We start from the raw sequence: 13,744 nt of genomic DNA on the forward strand, positions 1-13,744 counted from the left end.
GTGGCTCAGTGTTACAGTGCTTGCCTAGTATGTGTGAAGCACTGGGTTCAATTCTCAGCACCACATTAAAATAAATAAATAAAGGTATTATGTCCATCTACAACTAAAAAAATATTTTTAAAAGGATATTAATTAAAATGTATTTAAATTTTGCTTTAGCACATTAGGTGTGGTGTGCTCACTTTTTTCAGTAAGTTTCTCTAAGAATGAAATAAAAATAGGAAAGATCCCCCTTTCAAAGAAGTGGCAGCCAGGGCATGCCTGTAATTCTAGATCCATGGAAAACTGAGACTGAAGGATTGCAAGTTAGAGGCCAGCCTGAGTATTTATTGTAAAGAACCTCTCTCAAAATGTTAAAAAAGGACTGGGAATGTGACTCAGTAGGTAGAGCCCTTGGGTTCAGTCCCTAGTAACAAACACACACACACACACACACACACACACACACACACTTACATATACAAACACACAAGGAAGAAGAAAGAAGGAGAAGGGGAGATGGGGAAGATAAAAAGTAATGGCATATCCCAAATGGTTATCCTTAATATCCATCCGTAAGTGTTTGGAGTCTTTAAAGGATACTCAAATCTCATCATGATGACCTGAGAATAAACAGGGAGAAGAACTGAAATCTGAGTGTAACTGAGAAATTGTAAGTTGTTTTCAAAATAAGAAGGCATTAACCAAGAGGAAGGTCTCCATGACAGCTACAAAATAGGGACCCATCACGCAAAAAAAAAAAAAAAAGAAAAAAATGACACCTAGCATATTTGTCTAGATAACAGGTTGTACTGACCTGGAAATGTTTTTGGAAATGAGCTGTCATCTAGCTATGCAAGCCAGGAACCTTCAGGGCTAATCTATTACATTTCAATTTCTATAATCCTTCTATTTCATATCACCTCTTTCACCCTACCCAAACTACTACTATTTTCCCCCTAATGGTTTTGCTTTTTGTTGTTTCGTTTTGTTTTAGGTACTAGGGATTAAACCCAGGGTTGCTTTACCACTGGGCTACTTCCCAGCCCATTTGTTTTTGTTTGTTTGTTTGTTTGTTTTTCATATTGAGACAGGGTCTTGCTAAATTGTTCAGGCTGGCCTCAAACTTGTGATCCTTCTGCCAAAACTTCCTGAGTTGCTAGGATTATAGGTGTACACCAACATGCCTGGCCACTACTCGCTTTTTTAATTTTAGGTACCTGTGATTGAACAACCAAGTATCCTCCAACCAAAGACTTTTGTTATAAAACAGAGCTAAATCATCTATGGGAAAGAACTATATCACTGATCAACAAACAAAAAAATTACTGTCATAACTCAGGTTTATTTATTTGTTAAACATGTGTGACCACTGCATTAACTATGAAAGAAATGCTGTCCTTAGCATAGTCCTTTGTTATCAGAGCAAATACAGTCTTAAATTTACATTAGAAGCAGCAACAACATGGAACAGGTTACATTAAAAATTATCTACAGTGAAGTTGAAGAAATGTGTCTAGTCACAGAATCAAATGTAAAATCTCATGGTTTTAGGGGAGGGATAGCATCTGATAAATGCAGATTGTCAAATTATTTTACAAAGGAGGAAATAATAAATAAGAAACCTTGTAGTATTCCTACAAGAACCCATTGAGAAGGAGGTTCCTCATCATGAGGAAGAGTGTAGATACTTAAGAAATAAGGAATGTTGTGTTTTGGATATGAGGTATCCCCCAGAAGCTCCTATGTTAATCCAGGAATGTTCAGAGGTGAAATGATTGGATTGTGAGACCTGTAACCTAATCAGTCCATTCTAGTTTGAATGGACTGATTGGTTGGTAACTATGCAGGGAGGGCATTGCTGGAGGAGATGGGTCACTGAAGGTGTGCCCTGGGTTCATCATCCCTGTAACCCCTTCCCCCGACTTCTCTTACTGCATCCTGGCTGCCATGAATGGAGCAGTGCTTTTCCATCACGCCCTTCCACCATTATGTGCTGCCTTATCTTGGGCCCAATGACTCACCGTGGACCGAACCTCTGGAACCATGAGCCAAAATAAACTTTACCTCTTCTAAGCTATCCTTCAGGTATTTTGGTTATAGAAACACAAAGCTAACTAAAACAAGAAGGATATTCAAAAAGGTTAGTTGAAAGTTGAAATACACCAGGGACTGTGAAACAAGCTACCCACATTTTATATCTGCTTAAAGTGAGTAAACAAGTACAAGTAAGTTTCCTAACAACACCCAGAGAACTGGGCATCATTGCATTTATTAGGTGAAGAACATTAGAAATCCCCACTATTGAATGAAATAAAGGACAATTCTAGAACAGGTAGTTAAAATCTAAAAGGCTATGCATACCCAAATGGCAAATGGGAATATCATCATAAAGGGGTCCAAGGAGTTCCCTCCAAGGGGCAATGGGACCTCAACTTGGCCCAGGCAGGTTCTTGATTTATGCCATTGGAAAACATCAAAAGCAAGGCATAAGCAAAGATTTATTAAAGGACAGCAAAGGCATACACACCCAAAAGCAAGGTGTGGATGCCCCCCACCTCTCAGAGAAGATGAGTGATGCATCCAGGGTTGAGCTTTCTGACTAGATGTAGGATTTTCCTGGGAAGAAAAGTAGAGGTTCTCAGGTAGGCTTTTGTGAAAATCAAGTCACATGTCAATCATTTGATATTTGGGGTTCAGAATATTTATTTTGAATGCAGGTTAAACAGTCTAGCCATAAATCAGTTATGGGCACATTGTGTAGGTCTTTGAATCTGGTGACACTTAAATTATTGTGTTTTTGTTCTAGTTTATCTGGTACAAGTATACACTGGAGATTTTGTTCATTTAACTATAAAGAGAAAAGCATGTCTGGTCATGCTCATATATCTGGGTCTCCTTCTAGTAAGGATCTCTTTTTCTCTCTCCAAGAGCTCACCTATCTGAAAATAATATATATTTTTAAATGCTTGCTGCAATCCATGTCTCTGCAACAAATCTTTTAGAATATCTCCATGTCTCAGGTATGCTGTATGGCACAATACAAAAATGTATGGTTTCTGCCCTCAAAGACCTTAAAATCTTGCAAAGAGGACTGAAATGTCTAGGGGATAGATTGAAGATAATGTGCCTAGTGCAACGTTAGTGGCATGATGATGCTTTGGGAGCCCAGAGGAGAGTCACTAAGACCAGACTGTGGTGGTGCATTAGGGGAAGATGATACCAGGAGATTGCCAGAAAAAAGTGGTCCAGCTAAGGAAGGGAACTCCAGGGATTGAGGAATGGAGGTGAGAAAGCCTGATGTATGTATCCTGGGGCATTATGATCTATTACCATAGTAGAAGGGAATGAAGGGCTGTCAGCAGAGTCAAGGCTAGAGCTAGGCACAAAGGATTCTAAGTGTTATGCTGAGGAACCAGGAATGTCCTATTATAAAAGGGCATGTTAAATAAAATAACATCTTCCTAGGAAATTCTATATTCTGTCACATTTTCAATATTTAAGGAGATGGAGCTGGGTGTGGTGGTGCACTCCTGTAATCTCAGCTACTCCAGAGACCACTCTCAGTAACTTAACTAGGCCCTAAGTTAACTAGGCCCTCAGTGGGCTGCTCGGTGGGCTGCCTGTTGGGTGGTTGGGGCACAGCAGGTCCGCAGCTGCCAATGCAGCACTCTGCCCACGTGAACCCGCCGGGTGTCGGCTGGCGGGGCAGGCAGCAGGAGGGTGCTGGGTTTGACCTGCAGCCTGGCTCTCACCTAAGACCAGCACACCATACGACCTCGTGGGGCCCCTTCCTGGGCTGTCGGGCGCAGTACACACCTGCAGGGAAAGGTAAGGAGGCATGACAGCACCCCCAGCTGTCAGCCAGCCATCCCAGTCAGCCAATGATCCACCTGTCAGCTTGTGCTTGGCAGCCATTGGCTTAATCCGTAACCCGTGAATTTTAATTGCTCAACAATTGGCCCGATTGTCCTTAGCCCGGGAAATTCAACTACTCCAGCAAAGCTCCCGTCATGCTCTCTTGCACGTGCTCTCTCTCTCTCTCTCTCTTCAGGGCAGACACTGTTACTCTGCCTAATAAAATCTCTTGTGAGAGTTTCCATGTCTGGAGTGGTTTGTCTGGGCGCATTAAGGACTTAGCAAGAACTTGACTCAAAATAAAACATAAAAAGGGCTGGGAATGTGGCTCAGTGTTTAAGAGTCCCTGTGTTCAATTCCTGGTACCCAAAAAAAAAAAAAAAAATTTAAGGCGAAGGAGATATACTCACAATTTAGTAAATGGGGAAAATGTATAGGCGAATAAATGTTGGGAGAAATCCTAGTTCTTGGCTGGCAACAGTGAACATCTCAAGTGCGTAAACCTTCGGGGAGGAGTGTTCCGCTTCAGCCACCTAGGAAAGTAAACAACTGCCCCAAGTTGACTCAGTGTTATCCAGGGAACCCATATAGGAGCCTGGTGGTCTGAGCCCTGATGGCACATTGTGGTTGGGCAAGAAACCTATAAAATGTATAGTTGTTCCCGCAATAAACAAGTTTGCAGGCTGCTTGCCACAGCCTGCTTCCATCCAACTCCTGGAGTCTGGGTCTTGACTCCACACCCTTACCCCGCATATGAGCTAGCCTGGCACAAGAGAAACTGCAAATAAATGACTGCAATTATGTTTCAGAAATACACACAACTAAACAGCAGAGTGAGTTTTTTTTTTTTTTAATTAGTATTTATATCTTCTTTCCCTAACCCCACTCCCAGGAAAATCAGTTTATAAAGATCCATGTAAAAGGACGCATCTCAGATATAAGATGATAGAGATTAATTCCTAGAATAAGGGAAGGGGAAAGGAGCTGGATCTAGGAAGAAATTGCAGCTTCCTCAGAGTCTGAAGAAAGGGTGAAATCCAGGGTAGGGGGTTGGGAAGTAGAGAACAACCCTGTTTGGCACTCTGTCTCTCCAGAGGGTAGCAAAATGTGAGCCTACTATCAGTAGAAGGGAGTCCACTGGGGCATCACTGCCAGAACAGACACAGGTATCCTGTGAAGTACCATTGCTTATGGAGGTACTGTGATGATAACTCTTCCTGGCTGCTCCTAAGCCTCAGGTTCCTGGGTGATTCCATGGAGAAAGAAGGAAATCTCCAGCTCCAGCTATAAGGACATAGGCCCATATTAAACTCAGTTCAGCAAGACATAATTGAATATCAGCTAATTGCTGGAGGGATAATGGTGAGCAAAACCTGAGACCCTAGCTGGGTACAGCAGTGCAAGGTGGCGCATGGTGGCTCATGCCTGTAATCCCAGCAGTTTAGGAGGCCAAGGTAGGATTGCCAAATTTAGGGCCAACCTGGGAAATTCAGCAAGACTCTGTCCTAAAGTTTAAAATAAAATGAAAACTGCTAGGGATGTAAATCAGTAGAGCACCCCTGAGTTCAATCTCCAGTACTAGAGAACAAACAAAAAACTGGAGCCCTTGCCCTTGTGGAACAAGGATCTATCGGAGGTGACAGATTTTAATCAGATTAATCACAAGGACAAATAAGTTGCTTGGGTGGCAAAAGCTAAGAAAAACAGTTGTACAATACTATGAGAACCCATAATAGAGAATTTCCTGGACTGGAGGAGGGAGGTGTGAGTCAATGAACTGAGCAAATGAAGCTTAAACTGAGATCTAAAGTTGAAATATGGTTAGTGTGATTGGCTTGCAGGGTGGGCAGGGGGATTACTATGTTCTCCATACACAAATAGTGGGGGTTAAAAATTCTTACCTGCTGCATACATATTTGTTGAGGCAGTTATCTCAGGATGATGGAACTGTGGGAATTTAATTTTTTCTTTATATTTTCTATATTTTGAAAGTGGTTATGTTAAATATCTATTTTTATAATCAAGGAGGAGGGAATTAATAAAAATAGAGAAACATAAAGTCAGAAAATAATAAAAAATATTATTAAACCAAGAAATATCACTTAAGTCTCCACAATTAAAGTAGGTCACATGAGGGTGTTTTCAACAAAGACTTTAAAAGTTATGGTGAAAAGAAGTTAACTGGACAGACTGAATATAATTACCTCCAACTTGAACTGTGAATTGATAGAACACATTGTTTTCTTGCCTGGGAAAATACTGGTTTCATGTAAGAATAAACAAAACTCCTGTGGTAGACAACAACTGGGTTAAGCAAAGAAGTAGCACATTTCTTTCTCTTTTGTTCACTTAAAGCCCTTATTTAAAACTGCATGGTATGAAGGAAGCTTTGCAAACAACTCTTTACAAAAGAATGCTGTGAGCCCCTGGTATGGCAATAAACACCCAGTTGAGTGAGTGAGGATAGAGCAGCAATTACAGCAATTTGAGAACCTCTACAGGTGAGGGGTGCAAGACCTGCTCTAGAGTTGTTTTTCAAATCACTCATACCTTTCTGGGTCTAGTGAACCCTAAACCACTAAATTAATGAATAGAGCCTTATAGTCAGGCTATTACGTGCTCTGCTCGTGATTTTCATAGTAACCGAAGAACCTTCAAGAAAACTGACTTCAATACAAAAGTACTACTATATAACAAATTACACACATACAAACACACACACACACACACCACCACCACCACCTTCCTCCTTTGCACAGGGCTTAGGGATATTTTCTCTAATTCTAGCATTTCAAACTGATTAATTTGACTGGATTAGGTTAATGAGAACCATATCAGAATTTCTGTTCTAGTCTTACTGGCTAGAAATCCCCTATGAATTTAATGCATTAAATTAACCTGCAAGAGGGGCATATTTGCATAAATTTTATTTAAAATATAAAGTTGAAGACAAAACTAACATATTGTCCTATCCCTATAGAATTGACATACGTATTTATGGTAAATGCTGACTTCAGTAAATATATTTCTTAAATGTGTAAGCTATAATGTGAGGACAAAAAAAAAAGGCCAATTCATTCAGAAACAAACTCATATTTAGTAGTTTCCAAAATATTAAATAGCTTTCTGTTTCTGAATATAAAATATCATTTAATGTTTTTTAACAATTTGCAAGAATTAATTTGCTTTTTTATATAAATGTTTTTACATCATACTTTAGAAATAAATATAAAAGCCAGGCACAGTGTGCATGTGTATAATGCTATTCTGGAGACTGAGGTAGGAGGATTCCAAGTTCCAGGTCAGCCTGGCACCCTGACTTCAAATAAAATGAAAAGGATTGGGAATGTAGCTCAGTGGTACAGCACTTACCTAGCATGTGCACAGCCCTATGTTCAATCCTCAGTATTGGAAGAAAAAAAAAATGCTTACTGTTAAAAAAATAAAATAAAATCAGACCTCATATAAATATGCCAAAAAAGGAAAGAAATTAAGTCACAAGTATATACAAATATTCACATCAAAGATATATTATATATACTTTATATAATACTGTTTATTTTTAACTTTGTCTAATCAAGACAGAATTATATAACATGATACTTTATGGTTGCTTTTCTTTTTCACCTGTTAGGCACCTTTCCATGTCAATAGAAATCTATATTATTACTCATAATGACTCTATGGTATCCCATACACATACCCAACTCCAAATTTGGAAATATCCAATCTCCAATAACTTAAATGTAAGTCATTTCTATAATTTCCATATTATAAATAAAGCTATCATAAACGCCTATATTTTAGCTCTATTTTTTCATAATTATTTTATTTGTTCTGTAGAATAAATTCCAAGAATCTGTGAAGTTACAGTTTATACAGTTAAATTCTTTTTTTTTTTTTTTTTGGTACGAGGAATTGAACCTAGGGGCATTTAACCAATGAATCCCATCCCCAGCCCTTTCTAAATATTTTATTTAGAGATAGGGTCTTGCTGAATAGCTTAGGGCTCATTAATTTGCTGAGGCTAGCTCTGAACTTGTACTACTCCTGCCTCAGCTGCCCAAGCTGCTGGGATTATAAACATGCGCAACCATGCCAACCTATACATTTAAAGTCTTGATAGCTCTTGCTGAATTATCCTCCAGAAAGTTTTCAACAATTTTTATTGTTTTAGTGAGCAAATAGCCTATTTACCACATCTTAATTAGTTATTTGATTACCAAAGTCAAAGACATCAAATAGGGAAACATGTTTCACATTGTATTTTTAAGATTTAGGTAAAACAGTATCACTTTTATGTCTACTAGTATAAGCATGATCTATGTTTATCACTTCAGTTACCTTTAAGCAGTACTTTACACCATGCAGATAAAATGAAAACTTGTCTGCTAGGAGGTAAGTTCCTTGAGCAGAGATTTTGTCTGCTGTATTCACTGATGTCAGGAAGGCTTGAGAGGGAAGAAACAGCCTATGTTCATTTTGTCTCAAATTTTGTAACTGAACCCATCTCCTCAGAATCTGAATGAGTAAAGATACAAAAAGAGGTCAAAAATTGCAAGAAATAAACTCCTTTCACAGAAAAGAACTTCAAGAGTAGAGAAGAAATGTCCCTGATTTACATCTCGAATTGTTCATAAATTGCCAATGATTTCATAGTTGTTGATTTTAACTTTGTTTTAGTATCTTGACAGTATTGAAATTTAAAATCTTTATGTGGTCTAAAATGCAGGTTTTCAAAGTGTAGTCTCCAGTGTCATTGTCATTACCTGAGAACTTAATAGATACACAGATTTTTGAAGCCTACCTCAGACTTTTGAATCAGAAACTCTGGAGCTATAGGGCAAACCCCAAGTGGCTATAGTTAGGCTTCCTTGCTGAGGGTCCTTGAGGGTTGTATTTTAGAATGCAGTCAAGGTCATGAACATATGTACTCACTTCATAAACATTTGCTTGTGAGCATGTACCCACGATGTAATCTGTTGGCAATGTCCCTTTTTTTATTTGGCCTGCATATAAAAAAAGGCCCATGGAAATGGCTTGGGAGGGTGCTAAATGGAACTGGCTGGGACAAAAATGGAACTGGAGGCTGGGGCCTGCTTCCACCTCTGAATAAAGAAGGTCTAATATCCCAACTGCATCTTGCATCTTGCTAGGATCCTGAATCTGTTTCCCAGGGTCTGAGCCTCCACTCAACAAATGGCAAAGTCAGCAGGATCTTCTGTAGGTGAGAGATGCATCAACCCTGGCAGATGGAGGGACTTGTGGCCACCAAGCAACACATAGCACTCAGTTACTAAGGTCCTATTAGCAGGGACTCCTGTGAAGAGTTGGGATATGGTGGATGGTTTCCCATTAGCACAGAGAAAGCTTTACAGCAGTTAGCTCCTGCCTGTGAGATGGTGCCACTTAGGAGGCAAATGTTGAACTTCTGATTGCCCTGCTAGTGAACATGAACCCAGTGGGGCACACTGTGAATGGAGTGGTAGAGCCCAGGCACTGACCCTGAAGAAAGGTGGCCACTGGGGCTGATGGATGAATGTTTCTTACAGCTTTGAGAGCAAAAACTGATGCAGTTTTACTAGAGACTGCCAAGATGAGGGAGTTGCAAGATAAAAAAGAGGACTTGGAAGCCAAAGTATGGCCTCTTTTGTAGTGCTGATGGAATCTGAGAAGGAGGAAGATTAACACCTGCAAGCCTGGCCAGTGGTAAACAGTGGAAATGCAGAAAATGAAACAACAGCAGCTGATGGCTCTTGTGAACAACTGGAAGGGCCAGCCCAGGTAACCAAGTTCACCACGCTCTGCCTGTCAAGTGAAGATGGTGGACTTGGGAAAACAATTAAGACAGAGGGCTGGGAGAGCCCCTGGTGACTTTGTCATTATGCCTGTGAGGTTTAGGGGTGCTGAAACTCAACAGGGGAAGACACCCCATGTGCTGATCGTATACAACCTTATTACTTAGATGTGCTAGAAACCAGTAGGGACCAAGAGAGAACCCAGTGTGCTGGGAGCCAACAGAGACCAAAAGAGAGACCAAGTTTCCAGGAGCCAGCAGGAACCAAAAGAAAGTCCAAGTGTGCCAGGAGCCGGCAGGGATGAGAGACTTTAGGAGGTGCTAGAGTCTGTTACCTATGTACGTGAATCAGAAACAAGCCCATACTTTGGAGTATATACTTGTACTGTCCAGTGCTCGTTACACTGATGGATCCAGCTGTGGGCAGCTGCTTGTGTGGATGGCAGTGGCTGTGGAGCCAGAGAAAGACACTGTCTGGTTTGATAATAGTGCGAGACAAAGTAGCCAGTGAGCTAAACTATACACTGTTGATACTGATAGCAAATGAAGCATTCCCCATATGATATATACTAACAACTGTACTGTGTATTGGGGGCAAGTTCTGTGGCAAGAGTTCTTGGAACTAAGCCACTAGGAATGGGGCATGTTACTGGCCATGCCCCCTTGAACTAGCCCAGAGAATGACAAAGTAGGTCCTCTGGTTAGGGGATGGTGGTTAGGGTGGGCACCTCCCACCAACCTGGTGGCTTGGTTGCCCCACTGCCTACAGCATGCAGATGTGAAAATTACGTGGAATGTAGTCAGACAATGGGGCCTGTGTTTAACCTGGAGTGGCCTGGGAGAGGCCTACCAGGCACGTGTGGTTTGTGCTCACATACCCTTGATGCCTTGGAGCCATGGCTGGTAAGGTAATGCACAGACACTGCCTCTCGACATGGTGGCAGGTTGACTACAAGGTCAGAAGACAGTGTTTTCCTTGACAGCAGTCAATATGGTTACAGGCTTGTTGTTTGCCTGGCCCAGTGGTCAAGTGAATCAGCATACTGACTTGTACCCTGACAATGTTAATGGCCTTGTGCAGCTGGCCCATCACATCAGAGTGATGAAGGCACCCATTTCATAGGTCAGAATGTACAGCAACGGGCAACTCAGTTACAGATTCAATGTAAGTTGCACATCCCATATCACCCACAGGCTGCAGGCATGATAGATATACTGGACTGCTTAAGCAAGGACTTAGGACAGCAGTCAATCTACCTTCTATGAAGGAGTAGACACAGCATCTGTGGGCAGTTATGAAAGCTCTGAATGAGCATCCCCAACAAGGAGGACCAGCTCCTGTGGAGGGTTTGCTGCACTGCACAGCAGCCCCAATACAGGTTCAGGTGACAACAAAGGCTATTGTACTTAACCGAGGTTTTGGGGAGCAAGGGAATATTCTTTTGCCTGCTCCCACTGATTTGAATCAGGGGAAAACTATGGATTGGACATAACCCTGGACAATAACCCCCAACCTCCATCTTTGGGTGGCCCTTTTAGCCCCATGGGAAAAAGGTTTGGGGGCTGGGGCTGTAGCTTAGTGGCAGAGTGCTTGCCTGGCATGTGTGAGGCACTGGGTTTGATCCTCAGCACCACATAAAAATAAACAAATAAAATAAAGGGATTCTGTCCATACACAACTTCAAAAAAATAAAGAAAAAGGTTAGAACTCCTTGTGACACCATGGGTGACAAGTGACTACTCCCCCCGCCATGTGATCTGGCCAGGTTCCACAGATGGGACACAGATGTTGAAGGGCATGTTTGTTATTTCCCTTTGGCCAATTACGAGTTCCCTGGTGCTGGTACACGCAGAGCATGCTGAAGCTCAAGACCAAGCTGTGTGAGTGTAGTATCACCACACAGGGAAACTGCCACAGGCAGCTGCGGTGCTTTCCTGGGACTGGAAGCTGGCATGCATTCTTCCAGGTGGACAAGACTTGCCTGTACTAGTGCCTATAACTACTTTGCCCTTTTGTCCACAGGTGTATCCTCACCAGCACCATTGTGAACTGGGCACACACCTATGAAAATACCTCTGCCCTGCTGGGTATTTGCCGAAGTTCCTGTAAGTTCTGCCAGACTACCCTGGTAAATACAGACTGTGTCCCTGGACAATTGGACATGGCTGGGAAACTTTTATTGTCACCTCAATATGGGATGGAACTGGCAATGGTTTTTAATAATCCTAGGTGATGGTACTTGTTTTCTGGTTGTATGTTGTTGCAGCTTATTTTGTTGTTATGGCCTATGGATGCAAGTCTCTGTTCTTCTCACTAAAGGATCAATGTGGAAGATTTCAGATGTGTACATCGTACAATGAGGAATACTAAAGGAGTAGGTTTTGTAAGGCAGGCTCCCAAATGGCTATGGGTAGGCTCTCTCGTTGAGGCTTCCTGTGGACTGTTTTGAGTATGTAGTCAGTATCATGAACACCCTGATTCAGCATGTACTCAAGGTCATAGACATTTGCTTGTGAGCTTGTGCCTACTAATGTAACCTGTTGCCAGTGTGCCTTTTTTGGCTAAATGGAACTGACTGGGGCAAAAATGGAGCTGGAACTGGAGGATAGGGCCTGCTGCCACCTCTAAATAAAGGTCTACTATCCCAAATGCATCTTGTATCTTCTTCAACCTGATAGGATCCTTGAATCTGTTTCCCAGGGTCTGAGCCTCCATGCAACAGTGGGGATCTAGCAATCTGCTTAACAAACAAATCTGCTTAACAAGCCAGGTGCCAGATATGATGGTGCCTGACTGTAATCCCAGAGGTTCAGGAAGCTGAGGCAAGAGGATCACAAGTTCAAAGTCAACCTTGGAGACTTAGTGAGGCTTTAAGGAACTTAGTGATACTCTGTCTCTAATAAAATATATTAAAAAACTGGGGGTGTGACTCAATGGGTAAGTGCCCCTGGGTTCAATCCCTGATACCAAAACAAACAAACAAAAAGAAAACAAAACAAAAAACAAGCCCACCAGGTGATTCTCATACATTTTTAAGTTTGGAAACCACTGGTCTTATCCGATAATAGTATTTTTTCCTAGTGGTTTCTGGTTTTGAAATCATGATTAGAATGGTCTTTTCTTCCCAAGTCAATGAATCACGTAATTTACATTATCATCTTATAGTCAACATTTAAATACTTAATCCACATGGAATTTCCTATACCATAAGAACTATAAACTTCTTGAGGACAGGAGCCTTATCTAGCAGGCACGCCTCAGAATTATATTACTTTCCAGGAGTGAAAGGCTTAGGGGATGAAAAACTTTTTCTTACTCTCTTAGGTTCATTCACAGAAATGTTCGAATTAAACTAACAAAAGACATTATCAGAAGAAAAGACACACAATCTTTTATTAATATTTACCTGAATGGAAGTTCACAAAAAAGAAATCAAACTCTAAGAAGCAGTTAGATTTGGGGGCTCACATAGCCTTTTAACAAAGGGAGTTTGATCTGAATAGAACTGTCATGTGCCATAATTTAAAATATCTCTAGAAAGAAATCCTAATAAAATGGACTGATTTCCTGTTTCATAACTGCTTTGCCAATTAAAAATTTAAAAAGGAGCTATTTCCTGACAGCTCAACATGGGGATTAAGAACTTATGCTGGGTCCTGGGGTTGCAGCTCAGTGGTACAATACTCGCTTAGCACGTAGGAGGCACTGGGTTCCATCCTCAGCACCACATATAAATAAATAAATAAAAGAGGTACAACTAAAAAAAAAAAAAAAAAAAAACTGCTGGTGTCACCACCCAATATTTTGAGCAAACATTACCCCCAAACAAAACAAAACAATAACAAATATGTTACCTCCATTCTATTTCTGTAAATATTCCCTGTTAAGAAGGACTCTCTACCTAGTTACCTCCCAGTTAATTCCTATCAGAGAATTAATGTACTAATTTGGTTAAAACTCTCACAATCCAATCATTTCACCTCTAAAATTTCTTGCATTATCTCACACATGAGCTTTTGAGACTTTTGGTGACACCTAATATCTAAACCATAACAAGGTCCTTGAGAAAAGAGTTCATTTTATTCATCTTTGTATCCCTATGACATAGT

This window comes from Sciurus carolinensis, chromosome 13 (genome assembly GCF_902686445.1).
Source record: "Sciurus carolinensis chromosome 13, mSciCar1.2, whole genome shotgun sequence".
Taxonomy (NCBI): domain Eukaryota; kingdom Metazoa; phylum Chordata; class Mammalia; order Rodentia; family Sciuridae; genus Sciurus; species Sciurus carolinensis.